Raw genomic sequence first — 16,410 nt, 5'->3', positions numbered from 1 at the left:
TTTCTGTGAATATAGAAGAAAACCCCTAGCCTTTTGACTAGAAATACTGATGAGTTTTGATATCTGATTCTTCCCCTTACAAAGCAGAATTTTATTTTTTATCTAAACATAACTAGTCTTTACAGATCAGTTTCAAAACTATGCAAAAATTGTCTGTGGTATAAAATAATTATTTATGATTTTTAGTATTACAGTCTTCAGAGTTACATCATGGATTATAAAAGTATATGTTTTCTATTAAAATAGCGCATTAGCAGTAGATTTACACTGTGCACTGTTAACCTTGGACAAAAGCAGGATCCCCTTTGTTGGCACTGCATTCTGCGTGGATGTGTTAGTTACTGGGTTGGATGGGTAGCAGAGTAATCTCTTGCTTCCACATGAGAAGAATTGCTGGCTCAGGAAGCAACTTTGAGAACAAGTTTGAAGATATAACCTCTTCCTATTTACAGAAAGAATAACATAATAAAAAGCAGTATCAGAAGAGTTCTCACCATAAGTCTTCTCAAAATAAACAGACATATCTTCTTTAATGAGTTAAATTTGCACCAATAAACAGACCATGAGTTCCCACAAGAACTTGCCCATGGCTGTCTTCCATGGTCTAAAAATCATCTGAAAAGTAATCTAAAAAATGCCTGGAGTTGTACTAAACAACAGATCTGCAGCAGTGACCTCTGCTCTTTGTCCTGCAGTCTGAATTCTGTCGAGGAAGAACAACATGGTACGCCCAAATTGTCATTATCAAAACATCCAGGAATTCAGGAGCAGACAAGGCCGGGATCTGTCCCTTCCTCATCCACTCAGGAGCTGTCATGCTGCCATGAGGGGAATCGCATGAAGATCATTTGTTTGATGCCAGCTCTTTCCTGAAGTGTTGAAAATAAGCTCAATCGAAAATAGGTATGGATCAAGCCTTGCAAATCCGCTACATAAAACAGATTCAGTTTGCTATCATTATCTTTTCTGAAATGGATGGGATGAGACTAGCCAAAAAAAGATTTGTTTGTCTAGCTGCTAGAAAACACAGCATATATTTGCTATAAATTCATGATTCAGTAACTAGCACATGAACTAGGTTTCTAAATAAAAGCTCCTCTAGAAAAGATTTCAGATGATACAACATAAGTCTGGGAAATAGAAGGTTTTCTTGTAGGTATGAATTTTACATTTCTAAGTGACTTTTCAAAGCCTACTACTCCTACAGCACAGTGATTAAATGCATTTCTGTTGAGGTCTGATAGATCAAGGCTGTACAGTTTTGGGTTCACAAATATTTCCAAGCGTGTCACCATTCCCTTACTGTGGTCATTTTATTTTATCTAAATATCTGACACTAAAATAAGATTATTGCACACTTATTTTCAATAACAGCAAAAGATCTTCCATGAAGACTCACAGTTCAAAAGCATTTGGGAATGTTTTTGAGTAAGTAGTAATTTGGGGCCTCTTTCCTATTCACTTCCAGACAGTTCCAGCACTGGCACTGGGGCAGATCTTGTTAATTCGAGAAGGCTAAAATTAATATTAAGTAGCCAATGTTAATTCATGAAACAGAGCATGAAATCCAAAATATTCCAGTTTGCCTGTAAATGCTCACATATTTCATATTTCCTATTCCCAATGTGACATTTATGATGGTGTTCACTTTTATATATCCTTAAATGTTTGTGGAACATTGAGTAATTCTGGCTTCTTATTTCAGAAAAAAAGTAATTGAGTAAACTCTAAGTTTCACTTCTAATATGAAATTTTTAACTCTAAGGGTGCCAGAAGACCCTTAAGATTCCGTAGCCTGAATGTTTAAAAAAATGTAAAGGATAGGGAAAAAAAAAAAGCATTTTAGAATGTATTTAATATAATTGTATTCTGTTTCATCTAGATTGAAATCTTTTATTCTTTTGATTACACTATTGTAAAAATGAAAGCTGTGAGAGTAAAACGCAGAAATAAATGACAGGACTTTTATACATATATGAATAATACATCTATTGGCACCAACGGGATTGTTGAAATTAATTAGCAGTGTGGCTGATAATTAAATGCAATGTTGCAAAAGTTCATTTGCATGATCATTACAAAATAGGTCCTATGACAGTCTCATTTACCCAAATCAAACTGGTTAGAATTTTCTGTATTTCATTCTGAGGCAAACTCAGGTTTGGATGATGCTAAAATATTCTGATCTTCCTTAAGACATTAATATTTTTTTTTCCTTTCCTCACTTCCAACCACGGACTATCCCTGTATGCAGAGCTCCCCCTTTGTACAGAAATATTGTAGCATTTTGGCATGCCTTTATTTTTTAAATTATGTGTTAAGATGATGGCATGGGTATTAGTAATGAATTCAGATTTTCCACAGCTGCACACAAAGCTGATATTTTCTGTACGGTTTAGAGGAATTAGATTGGCAAAATCCAGTAAATGTCAGTGAGTGTTGGGCACCCAACTGCCTCAGCTGCTTTGAAAGTCCTAAAAAGAGAATGATTTTGTTTTAACTAGGTAAATTTAGTTGTCTAAGATAAATGTTTAGAAATCAATTGAAACACCTATTCTGAATGGATTAAATAATACCAAGTATACAACAGTTTAGTCTTGAAATAGTCTACATGTTCTCTTTTTCATAGCTCCTTCTTTTGTAAATTAAGTACCCAAAGAGCTAGCAACTGAAGTCAGTGGAAAATAAAGCTGCTGAGCAACTCTGTAAACAAACCCTCATAGCTCAGTGAGATATTCAGAGAAATATGGCCAAACAGTGATTTTTTGTTTGTGTAGTGTCTAGATGCTGGGTCATCGATAGAGACTCTAAATACAGCTCTGGTACAGCTTGGAAGGGATATACATTGACCAGGACTTTCTTACCTGTATACAGCAGAACTAACTGTGAAGTAGGAGCTTTAAAAGCAAGGCACTGACAGCTGCTGATGCTGATAACTTTCAGAGCACAACTGTAGCAGAACATGACTCTGTGCATGGTAGTTTTCAACAGTTTATTCACTGTATCTACTGTGTGCCATAGGATATGTTTGTGTCAGTTAGTGTGTTCTGTTTCAAAAGTGTTACTTCCATTGTTTCAGTGTAGAGGATCTCCATAGATCAACTTCTAAAAAAGTTTTCCAAATGAAGTTCTAAAGCACTGTTTTTGTGCTTAATTGAAATTTTAAAATCACATTACGGAAAGTGTTTTTTTAATTTTCACTGCTTTTGAGAATGTAAATTACATTGTCTGTGTGCTTTATCCATTTTCACTAAGAAGTCATTTCGTGTTCCACTTAAAAGCAGTGAATTTAAAACCTCAACTTCAAAGTGTGGCTTTAGTCATCTGTTAATAACTTCTACCAATACTTGACTTCAGACACTAGATTTAACAGTTACACTGGTTTCCAAATAAATAGCACTAATTGGCAGAATTAAAAATCCATTTCCACCCTAATTATCAGATGGTGCACCTTTGAATAAGCATGGCCACTGTGTCTGTGTGGGGAAAACTCTTATTGTTTACCTGCTTTCACATGTTCTTGACTGACCTGTTTATATTCCCATTTATCTAAAATTTCACAAAACACAAAGGAAAACCCATGAAAGCCATTGATCCTTTGCCATGCTAGGGACTTCAAAATCTGAAGAACAGGAAAAAAAAAATCTGATAGTAAAATGGGTAATGTATGTTCTTCCTCGCTTCACCGTTCCCAATTCCGTGAGATGCCAGACCATTTGGAGAGAACAATTTCAGGGCTGAGATGAGAAGCAACGTGGGTGAGAGACTGACAAGATGCCAGCTTCTCCCACTGTATCTTGGTTTTGGTGGCAAGCTAGTTGGCTGCAAAGCCAACTCATGCACATCAGAGAAAGTACATTTATTTAGGCTCAGGTCCTAACTTACAGTGTTATGTTGTTTTCTGTGTATTCAGGGAAACCTGATGATTTAACTTAGACAATGTCTTTACTAGTGTGACCTCTCAACATTTGCAATGATTCAGCCTCTCTGTGGTTATGATAACAAAACCATTACAATAATTCAATATTTTTATATGCTAGTTGATTGTTTAAATCGCTAAAGCAGCGCAGTGCAACTTTGAAATAGAAAAATACTTACTATTAAATAAAAAAGACAGTAAGGAATTAGATATAACTGTTATTTCCCTTAAGAATTGTAGGTCTAACACTCAAGTTTATATAGTCATATAAGTTCTGTAGCTTCCCTTAAAAAGAAAACAGATTTTATTTAGAGTGTAAGGCAGGAAGGCACGAGCCGTTTTTCAACACTATGCCTGAAGCCATTTCATGGGTATGAGGAACTTGCTCAACTCTAAAAATAGGCATGTATTGAACAACAAAAAAAAACCCAACAAAGGCGTCATTAGACCTACCTACCCCATAGGTCCATTAGAAATAATGTTTTCTGCTGTTGAGCTATTCCCACCTATTACGGTTTTTACATCTCGCTATTTCTTCCAGAAAGCTGGTTCTCATAAATTGTGCAATGAGAGTATGACTCAAAACGAGGATAAGTGATACTCTCCAAAGAATTAATTTGAGGCTTCAACAAGATCGCTGTTGTTTGAGGATATATAGGACACTATTTTTAACATACCCCAGAAAAAATAGCCATGCTGCAGAACATCTAGGGAAATTAAGAAAATCTTGAGAATCTGGCTAACACATTTTGTGCTGGAAAAGTTACTGAGGAGGAAGCTACACTGGGAAGAACACTACAAAAAAAAAAAAAAAAAAAAAAAAAAAAAACAGCAGAGAAGGTGAAAGAATCAGCTTTCAGAAGCCAGTAGGATGTAATTTTTCAATTCTCTTCTACAGACTGCAGAATAAAAGCTGTTCAACCTCTCTCTGGGAAGGTACAGGAGGGACAGAGGAGGGAGGAAAGGAAGCATTCTATCTACAGCTGTCGGAAAGAGGTATACTAATTCATCCAGCATTAGTCTTGCAGAACTGGGGCTAGAAACAAGACAAAACAACAGCTTTACAGTTCAGTGAATGTTTCACCCATGTATTATTTTAATGCTCCAAAATGCATGGTAAGGTTTTAGGAAAAGTTTTTATAAATGCCATCCATATAATAATCTAAGTATGCTGAATTGAATGAACTCTTGCTGACCACAAATACAGATTTAAGAGTCCCAGAGAAAACCAAAGCATTAATTTGCATTAAAAATGAATTAAAATGTGCCAAACTTAGAGGAAAGAAACATATGCCTATCTCAAAGCAAAACATAACTCAATTTAGGTTTGCCATTTTATGCATTTGTTTGCTCTTGCTCTTTTGTTTTCTGTGTCTGCAGCATAATATTCTGTTCTTCCAGCAAACCTTGCTAACAGAACTTCAACAGTTTTCTTTAAAGCAGACGTAGCAGTGTATACTTAGCAACTGGTGCAGAAGTCTTGGCACGGGAAGCCATGAGCATTGCTCAATGAGTGCTTCCAGCGTGGGCTTGACTCTGCTTCTCCATGCTAACTCAACAACCTATCAAACAAAACATTTCATTATGCAGGCTCCATGGGACATGTGGGAGACAGAATAGAGAGCATGAAAGGGTAGGAACACTCCACTATTATTTTCTTATTATTTTGCAGTTAAAGAATGTTTGGCAAATGATGGTACATACTGTTGCAAGGCAGATGCTATAAATTGGGTCAGTATGATATGTGTGGCTGTTAAGGAGCAGATATTTTCACTGTTTCCAGAAAAAATAACAAGAAAGAAGCAAAGGCATCCTGAAGTAATTATATCACTTGGAAGGAAAACATGGCCACAGTTTTTGAAATATATGTGCAGAAAAAGAACAACTTGAACACATACCATATTGAAAACATAATGGATTAACTGATGAACAAAACTAAAGCTTTTCAATTAAGGATTATCTTACCCTTACTTCACCCTGAAATCCAAATCAAATCCTCTGTAGGGTCACTAACAAAATGAAAGGCAGGAACTGTTCTTTCTTGTTTGGATACCGTTTTCAGTTTCTGCTCAAGGAATAAGGAGGTTTGTATTGCACATATATTAATAAATTAGTGATTATTTAAAAGAGTAGAGCATTGAGGAGACAGTCAACTAAACAGTTGTCACTAGCTATTAGCATAGGCCATGTCTGAAATAGAGTTTAAAATCATCATAGCTTGCCGTGATAAAATCAAATCACAATTTAAAAAGAATAGACCATAAAAGACAAACAGTTTGCTTGATTGGGGCGATACATTACTGTTCACTCTGACTTCAATTCTGAACAGATTATTTTTGGACTTCCCTTCTCAGATCCTTCAAAAAAGGCTTTGGGAATTGCCAAAATATGCAAATAAGAGGAAAAAGAAATAGACCAAAAGGCCCAGTTTTCTTTGCCAGTAAGTGGTTATCTTTAAAATGTCTTAAACATCATCCTTGTGGAGACTGATTCTATATTACTGCTCACGGGTAGACGACGGTGTTTGGAACTAGCATTTCAGTGCTATCCTGATGACTCAGCCAGGGTCATGCTCCAGCTGTAGCCCACAGTTTGGAAAACAAGCACCAGTCAGCAATCATTTGAAAACTATCAGTTAATGAGCCTCTTTCCACACCACTAACTCCAGCCCATCTATAACTACAAGACTCTAAAACTTACACTGTATGGGCTTTATGGCATTTTGCATTCCCTCCCGAATAAAAAGTGTTTCTGTATTTCATTAAATTCTCAATGCAATACCAAATGCCTGTCTTCCCTACTACCTGTGAGGTCTGTCCCCACAGGAGAAGTGTTACATTGCTAACACACCTACTGGGAAAAGCAGAAGTGAATCAGAATATGTAAGATAGATTTTTTCAAAGATTAAAACACAGAGAAGGGAGTAAGGGACAGTCAACATCAAAGAACAAAAGGATAGAAATGAAGAAAGGGTCTCCACGTAGATCATGGGGAAACTAACCTAGTAGGAGTGCCTGAAGACAGTACCATGGGAAAATGGAGCAAAAACCCAGGTCAGTCAACAGTGCACTAGGCTGATGAACTCTGTCTGTGACTAAGTAAATCCTAAATGACTAAGTCAGTCCTTTCCATCTCTCATGGCTCCAGTGAAGCCTCTGCCCTAGCCTAGTATCTGTAGAGAAGCCAAATAAGAAAAAAATGTTTGTCCAGAAAGGACCCTAGGGCCTTGCGGGAAATTAAAGGTTTGGAAATGGTTTGGAAGGAATTAATATGGCCACAGGCTGTGGAGACAATCAAAATCTCTTAAATGAACTTAGTAATTGTGGATGCCTATCACCCATGTAATTAAGGGAGGTTGGTTAGTTGCATGACTTGGAAAGACCTCTGAGGCATCTTTGAAAGACTCCTGTATCTATAAGAACACAATCTTCTCTTATTAGACATCAAAGATACTTTTTTTTTTTTTCACTTATCGGATGATGTTTTTTTAAGGATTTGCTAGCAGGTTTCCCTTACAAAGTTCCAAAGCTTGTTTTTTAACATTCTGTTTGCTATGCTGCTTTTCTGAGGGCCATCAAGAGGTTATTTCACAGTGATTATACACACTGGAGCTGGTTGAAATGTTAAGCATTAAAATGAACATGGATTGCTAGCACTCTCTCCTCCAATAAGTATAAATGCTTCCTATTCAACTCTCTTACCATTCCTATCTCCTTTATGCAAGTACTTGTGAGAGCTTTATGGCCAGCTTCTGCAACATGCAACTTTTCATGCTATTCCTTTTTTGGCATGGAAAAAATTTTTATACCATACTCTGTAATGCTCTATTACTCACAGCAATCTTTCACACTTAACCATTTTTTGACACAGCTTACAAGCCTGATTTTTGCTGCAAACTTCCAGAGTTATGGGGCTTCACTGTCAAACAGTCCGGTTTCCTGTGCTCATACTGGAGTCATATACTGACCAGGGTCTTTCCACATATTCTGAGCCTTGGAATTCTTTGAGAGCCAGCACTTCTCATAATATTTCTTTCTTGATCCTCATTTTGAACATCCTGTCTCCCATTGCATTTTATGAAGCAAATCTGAGCAAGTGCAACAAGAAATAAAGTGAGCATTATCTCTCTAAAGTTGAAAGTTTGATGCATTGGTAAACGTTGAAGAAAGAAGCAGGAATTCACAAGTGAAAGATGTATGTATTATTTCCATAGACTTGGCTTCTGGCTCTGCTTTTTTGCATATACGGAGAATAATAAGAAATGATTTTACTCAGGACTTGCATCCTTGTTATTTTCTCTATTACATCCCAACAGCATGATGTGCTGTGCCAAGATCTCCCTGGCCCAGTCTCCAAAAATTAAGCAAGTAAATGGATGCAAGTCAAGTTAGGGCTTTTCAGAAAGCTCAGAAGTGAATTAAGTTGTCCTGTAGATACTGACACAAGCCCCTGTTGCCCTGCTTTCAACAGTTATTGAAATTAAATACAGTGCAATGCTACAGTCTTGGGCCCTGATCCCACACATTTTTGTCCATTTCTTCTTTTTTTCAAGCCTCTGACCTCAAAGGGAGTGGGTTTATTTTTAATATACAATACTTTTCCAGCTTTTCTGTTTCTCGCCAATGGCACTTTTTTTGGCTCACTGGACTTAATCAAACACTAAAAATGTCCTTGCATAAATTTTATGTCAGTGATATGATTTTCCCAGGTAGTAAAAGTTATAGTAAAAAAGTTATTTCTAGTACCTCCACTGATAAAAAGAACAAGCCACATTCCTGCAGGTCAAACACACATCCAAACCAGCTCTGAGCACACATCCAACCACTATGAAGTTACACATAAGCAAGTACTAATCTTTCCTCAGCATATGGTGAATGATGACTGGCAAATATTTTCTTCTTTCTATTTCACGTGGGTGAGGAAAACTGTCAGGAAGCATGCAGCTATAGTTCAGCATTTTTTTAAAATTTCATCTGGTTTAAATAACTAAATGTTTTTCTGTCATCTTGAAATTATCTCATGGAACTATTCATAAATTCTCGTAATATGGGATTTGAAATGATACTTCCTACCACCCAGTATAACTGTATGTTTTGAATTGACAGAATGGACAGAAATGGAGTTCATCCCCCTCCTACACCTTTGCATTGCTGGGAAACCTGCAAAGGCAACAAGGCAAGTGCTACACAGTCATCATAAAATGCTCTATCAATGACATGCTGCTGATATGAAGAACGCACTATTTATCAAAAAAAAACAGTTATTATTTTTCAAAATAATAATTTGCTCTTTATTGCACCATAGCAAAGTGTAGCATTTCTCACTGATGCTATTTCCTTTTACTGTGTATCATAAAAGAAGTCCCAGACCAGCAACTATCTACTGCAGTTTTATGTGGAATGCTCCCAGGGCCTTTGAAGTTTCTTCCGTGCTTGGAATGCAGATGCTGCTAATCTCACCATCCTGTCCTCTACAGCAGGAGAAAGCTGCTTTGAGGAGAGGTAGGATTTGTTTATGGCTCCTGGATTATTCAGCATCTCTAAAGAGCTTGAAGGGTACCAGCCTACCAAGCAGTTTATGACAAAAGTAACACAGAACAGCAGCAATTTTGTACAGTCCCAGCATATGATGGTGCACTCTTTCCTCCCTGCTTTTCTATCTTTATTATTGCCTGCAAAGGGTGAAGGGACCATCTTCCTGAAAATAAGTGGCTGTTTTGTTGTTTGTTTGTGAGCAGTAAGGTGGGAAGTAAAGGGCAAGGAGTGTCGTGCCTTGTCCTCAGGATCTCTTCAACTGCTGCACAGAGAGCGCGTGTCAGGAGTGATTGCAAATTCAGGTTCCTATGGCAAATGTATATGTTTCTGTTATTGGAGATAAAACAGAAGTTCAGGAAGCTAAGGGAGAGCCAAAGAGGCAGTGAAATCAAATACTTTACAGCGCTGGCATGCTTGGGGGCATTTTGCAATTTGATCCATTTCTGAAGAGATTTTTGCAGAAACCCTTGTCCTGATGAGCAGTACGGTATCTGCCCCAGCAGCTGTAAGTGTAATGCAAAATCCATCACAGAAGAGCACTCTTGCAACCTGTAGCATCAAGTCTGAGCTTTCAGCCTGTTCTTATCAAAAGCCATTATCCCAAAAGAGGCATCTCAGTACACCTCATGCGACCTCCAAACTTAATATTCGGGAGGAAACTGCTTGGTTCATTCTCTTAAGACAGGAAAAACATATTTCCTAATGTTGTTTAGCACAGCTTGTTTGGTCTGTCCTGAAGATATCTCCAGAAAAGCTGCACTGTTACATTTCCCTCTGGACTTGATGCCATAGCTAGGCACTTGTAATGCTGCCTCTCTCAGAAGGAAATGCCATAGGAAGGGAGCAGGTTCAAGACCAGCTGCACAGTAGGGTTTTACTTTTACTTCCTTGAATAATCCCCGCAGTGGTGCCAAGGGAAAACAATAACAGTCCAAAAAGCCACGTGATATTTGGATTGGATTATCAGCAAGCAAGTCTATTGGGCAAAATCATTAATATTTTAACAAAGTAATGAAACGTTCCATTTTCTTGGTTGCTTCTATTCAAGTGTCTCTGTATAATGTTTCATTCCTTTGCATTCTAGTCTAGTCATATCACTTGACTGACAGTTTTTAAGATTCTTGATAATTTGTTAACTCTGTGGTATTTCCTCGTAATGTGGAAGAGAAAATAGAAAACTGTTAAAGGACTTGTTCAAGTAATCTGTGATTTATACTAAGTCTTTCTTGATTATTACTCTGTATATAACCAATGGTGCAGCAGAAACAAAGAAAAAAAAATACTCTTGCCAGTAATGAATTTCATAGTTATATATAGTTAAACTGCATCTACAATGTCCTTCCTCTAGGATATTATTCAGTCTCTGCACTCTGTGCTATAATCTCTTTAGATCTGTCAACTTATGGCAAGAGGCAATGCCTGGAAAGGAGATTTAGAGTACAAACTGTAACAGAAATAGCATTGGCAGTTCAGTATACATCGATCACCCTTCCAAGTCAGTGCTAAAACATTACTGCAATATTAAGGGAAACAGTGCTATTAGAGTGGCTGAGAATATCGTCTCTTCCAGAATCTTTATGCCAAGTAAAAGGTTGAAGATGCATAAGGTATTCTCAAAGCCTGCTTCCTGTTGAAAGAAAATTGCCTTGGCACAGATTCTCTCTGACAGCTGCAGACTGCTCTCTGGAGAGCCCCTCCAGGCTCCAGCACACCAGCTGAGGATGGAGCCAAGGAAGAAGGCTGGAAGAACATGCTAGCAGCACAGTATTAGCATTTTTCCAGTGCAGATGTTTGGAGTGGCATGACAATCTACCAGCACAGGCTGACATGTGGCCCAGGCTTTGCAACTCTATGAGTTATATTGCAGTTGTGAAGCAGATGTAATCAGGTGGATGTGAGAACACTTTAACATTAACTTTAGCTACTGCTTTTTTTTCTTTTTCTCTTCCAACACTTTGGGCACTTCATGGGCCCAATCCATGGGCTCTGTGCTGGTGGATTACAGCCACTCTATATGAAAGAAAGCTAGGCAAAGACCTGCAAGATGGTGAGCAGAAATGGTCAGTGTGTACAGCTGTAATTCTGCTCACATGGCCAGTTTTGGCGTCACAGTTTTTAAAAAAAAACTGTGTTTGGGAATCAGCACAAGTACTTCTGCGCTCACTGTGCTGCACCATTGGAACTAGCTGGTTTTGGTTGCTGTTAATTTAAAGTTCTATGAGTTCTCTCAGTAGGGATCTAATTTCCAGTGACTGTATCTTATTTCTGCGCGCAACATACTATGCCTAACCTCTCTCACATCACAATTCTTGTGCTGCCTGGCTTCAGGTATTGAATTTTACTTCAGCACCAGCATCATGACCCTGAATACTGCCACCAATTAGATTAGAACAGGCTACTGTAGACTTCTGATCTCCGTAACACTGTTGCAGTGTTTCCAGAAAGAACTGTAAAAATGGATTTAAAAAGATGTTGGTAGCATGTAAGCTTAGTGCACTCTCCATCATAAATCTGGCCACATCTGTTATTGATGCACAGGGACCAACCTGAAAAATGTCAGCTTCTTTTATGCAGATATATGAAGCTCATGGTCCTTCACTGCAGCAGTGTAAGTATGACCAAAATTACTTAGCTGTTGAGAGGACACAGAATAGACATCTCAGGTAGCTCTCTCTGGAAATGAAGTCACTATCTGTTACAGAACAGAATATAATATGAAACATCACAACCAAATCGTATTTTTACATACTGAAAAAGGGAATTAAAAAAATAATATTTTTGTATTATTTTTGTAGACATACAAAACATAATGACATCCTTGGTTACTCAATCTGTTTGTGACACCCGGTCTTCAATTACAGTTTTTATTAAGCTGACTTCTACAGGCAGTAAGTGAAGTACATTCACAAGTCTGACTAAGGCAGATAGCTTTGCAGCATGAACACACATCTTCTCAAACAATGCAAATGGATGCAGCAGGCTTTTTTTCTAGTTGTATATAAGTGTTTATACAAGCTCAGTTCTGCCAACTGATTATTGGTGAGTGGTCCTTTTCCCTCAAATATTTCTGCTGGGCTCTTCTGGAATATTTAATGAAGGGGAGAGCACCTCTATGCAAATTTATACTGCTGGGGACAAATTCCAATTTCCCCAACTGCACACACACAATAATTTAAATAAGTTTCTGAAGTGCATATACTCGATTCATATGCTGGGAATCACATTTGGCAGGGTTTTCAGCAGCCTACCACATTCCCTGCATGCAGAAGAACAGCTGTCCAAGATCCTTCAGAAGGATCCCTGGACTCCAATGCAGTCCTTCTGAGTGCCCTAAGATGTCCACCCAGCTGATCCAGACAGATGCAGAAATATTTGTAAGATCTATTAGGAGACAGTGGGAGCACAGCTAGCTTCGGTAGTTTCGCTCTATGTTTCTTTTCAATATCCAGCACAGAACTGACATGTTTTGCCAAAATATCAACTTTTATCTATGAAAATTTGACTTCACAGGAGCAAATCTGGTACCAACAGATACAGATTTGGAGTCCTCTGTGAGAAAATAACTCCCTGTTGCTCATGGGATGGTGTTTTGGCGCATGGCAGAGTAAAAGAAAAAACAGGAGAAAGTGAAGAAAGATACCCTTGTAGAAGAATGGATCATTCCAAGACAAAGAAATCTGCATGGTAGCTCACAAATTAGTATGGATTTTGGTGTTACTACAGGAGTTAATCTGCAACCCATTGAAGTTAGGGTAAGGCTCCCATTTGTTTCTCTTCAATCATAGATTTCCAAAAGGAGGCACAGTGATTCTTTTAATACATCCTCTCACCAGCAAAGTATTAGTCATTATAGGGTTTTGCTCAGTGTGACTTTGAGAGCACTATGTGATGTGGTTGCTTCCCTCCGGCTGCAATGAGGCAGGTAATGTAGGCTGAGGTACAGAGGTAGGAGGATTCACAGAATCACTGGTGCAGTAAATTGTAAATTAGGCTCAGATTAAATTGTGCTGAAATAACTTGATTGCTTTCCAGAAAAGATTATAGAACTACTAGCTGAAGAATCATAAAATAGGTGAGCTAATTACATGCTCACTTAACTCTTTGCTGAGCATGTTACATCAAAATGAATTTTGTATGCTTATTATAAATGTAGTATACCTCTATGGTTTACATTACAAATGTAATTATTTTGCAAACAATTTGATATTGTACCTTTTAAATCCTGCTCTCAGTCTAAATTGTCTGGATTATAAAAATTATGAGGGCAGAAAGCTGGATCAGAGACTGTAAACAAGGCATATTAATTAATGGAGCCAATCTAGGAAGGAGGTAATAGAGGGTCTATCCAGAAACAGAAACGGTTAGTATCATGCCTCCATTAGCAGCTTCATACCCTATCAGAAACTGGAAGTAAACATCATCTTAACAATGCAGTCCTAAAAATTGCACCACATACATAGCATTTTTTGCTCTTGGAAGTGAAGAGCATGCTTTTTGCAGGAATTGTATTTCCATTGATTGTTTGTTAATTTCCAGATTGTTGATACAAATTTTAAAAGCTTTTTATATTTGATCTAAGTCCTTACATTGATGTATTCTTTTCATTTATTCAGATTGTTCACAATACAGACTACATTCATCTGAAATATTTAAATTGCATTAAGTAAGCTTGATCATCTCACAGTTTGTGGGAAATAGCTATATTATGAGAAGCAGAAATACATTAAGTTCTACACTAACTCTGAGAAAACCACCTTTAAGGAAACTTAATTTTTCCACTTGACATTTTTTCCAGCAATGTGAAATAGCACACTGACATCCTTGTAAAGTCTTGCCAGAGAGAGAACCTTTGGATTTCTGCATTAACGCAACCTTCCACTGCATGCTGTGTCTATCTCATTGACAGATTGACTGGACCATGCACAACATTTTGTTTGAAACCAACTGAGAAATTAATGGAAGAGCTGGTAGCCTTTTCATTTTCAAGAGGTTGAATCTTTGAAATGTCTCTGGATCACCATGTGTGTATCCGTACAGTGTGTAAACAAAGTTTCATTTTGCAAAGCTCTGTAATACAGCTGTTTCTCATTTTAATCTTGCAGATGCTATCCTGCTTACAGGGCAATTTAGTTAAGGAGCTGTGTTATGTACAATATTCAGTTTTGATTGAAAAGTGAAAAACTTCTTTATCATCCACAGGTACCTTCATGGTAAAAAAAAAACAACTGTGTTTTACTCAAAGCAGAGAAATGTGTTTAGAAGGAGTGTTGAAGATCCCTTTTTCTGAGAAACAAATATGGTTGGCTGTAAAAGCCCCAAAATATGCTTATTCATCTTATTATTACGGAAAGTCCTGGTGACTCACTGCATTGGCGAGGAAAGCTGGATTAGTTTAGTTATAGCTGTTTTTAATTGACTTTGCTGTTAAGATGGTAACAAAACAGAAACAAGATGGAAGATTCCCTGTACGTGAAGATGCCTTCTGCCTCCTGGTGTTCACCGGCTCTTTGGGTTGGGGTCTAGGGAGCATTCTGCAGGAAGGAAAGTGTCTGGTGGTCAGCAGAGCAAAACAGACCTGACTGCAGAGCTCAGAAAATAGAAGTGACTGGCGTCACGGCTAGTGCAAAGAGTACCTGTATCCAACCACAGGCAAAGAAGGCTCAGGAGTACTAAGGCAAAGGAAGCAGAGATGTAGATGTAAGCATGTTTTGTATGGATTTGTCTGTTTGAATACACACACAGATATTCTCCAACTAGCTAATGAAAGACAACATTTGTGAATCTATTTTGTGTTCGCAATCTCTCAGTGTGTACTTCTATAAATAGCAGTGAATGAGGTCTGAGAGTAGATTTGCTGAAGTCTCTGAGGAATTGGAACTAGGCTGGGTAATGCATATCTAGGGTAGGGGACATAATTTCAGTGATGTCTGCAACCAGGGAACCTGTTCCTCTCAGTGTTTTTGTGCTCCAGGAAAGGCAAGAGCTGAAATCTTGTATGAAGAAAGCACTTGGCTGCTGCTCCTGCTTCTATGCACAGCAGTCACATGTGCAGCTCTGCTAAGGTTGTGAAAGAGAACAGCATTTGTCTTAGGAGATAAGTAAATGAATTATTCTCAGTGAAGAATTCACTGCAACTCTGTTTTATCTGTTTTTACCAAACCTGACGTCTGCTGAAACCCAAGAGCAATCAGTGCAAGTTAATAATCTCTAAATTAAGTGTCAGTGCCCTCCTTGAGGAATACAAGCCAGCTGAGAAGGAATTGAAACCCTCATGCTAGCAGATATGTTTTCATATCACTCAGACCAAGTTTCTTTTCTCGTCAGTGAATTTTTTGGGCTCATGACTTAAGTCATGATTCCTTTTTTTTTTTTTTCCCCCTATGAATACCTTTGTAAGTATAATTTGGCATTTGAAGGGATAATGGAAGTTCTAGCTAGGACTTATCTTTATTTTTTTTTCCTCAGTTCAATAAGCAATATACATTGCTTACTGTGTTATCTAATATTATATTGGATTATATAATATATATATGATTGGAAAACAAGCCTCAGGGAAAGGAGAGGACCAAGTGTGGTGAATAAAGCAACAAGTCTTCCAGAAACAGTAACCAGGAAGCTGTGCTACAAGGATGCACAGGGACACTGGTGGTCTACAAACAAGTCATGCAGATTTTTAATGAGGAGGCAATTATATTTTTTGAAAGTATTTTGCAAACAGTAAAGATGACTTGATCCTAAATTTTCCAGGTGAATACACAGAATTAGAAACAGATTAATCAGCTTGCTAACATCACTGAGGAGGTCAGCAGCAAGCTTAGCAGCATGTCTTTTGAGTTTTCAGTTATTATTACCCCTCTTAAAACTTACATCTCCTTCTACCTGAATATTTGTGTTCATGTGAGAGGAGGCAAAGGAAAATTACATAAAAAAGATGTACTGGAAGAATACCAATAAGTT

At 37.8% G+C, this 16,410-nt stretch overlaps 1 protein-coding gene across 2 annotated transcripts in view; it reads left to right on the top strand.

Moving 5' to 3' along the window:
* Positions 1-16,410, top strand: part of LOC149917299 (uncharacterized) — a 109,337-nt gene that overhangs the window by 13,886 nt on the left and 79,041 nt on the right. For both annotated transcript variants that reach the window (XR_016468406.1, XR_016468404.1), the window contains exons 2-4: positions 696-903; positions 4,818-4,915; positions 9,025-13,205. The gene's annotated coding sequence lies outside the window, so the exon portion shown is untranslated. The remainder of the gene's footprint in view (positions 1-695; positions 904-4,817; positions 4,916-9,024; positions 13,206-16,410) is intronic.

The sequence above is a fragment of the Phasianus colchicus genome, chromosome 7 (assembly GCF_987193195.1).
Source record: "Phasianus colchicus chromosome 7, bPhaCol1.hap1.1, whole genome shotgun sequence".
Taxonomy (NCBI): domain Eukaryota; kingdom Metazoa; phylum Chordata; class Aves; order Galliformes; family Phasianidae; genus Phasianus; species Phasianus colchicus.
The sequence above is the reverse complement of the archived record's forward strand: the minus strand, read 5'-3'. Positions and strand labels throughout refer to the sequence as shown.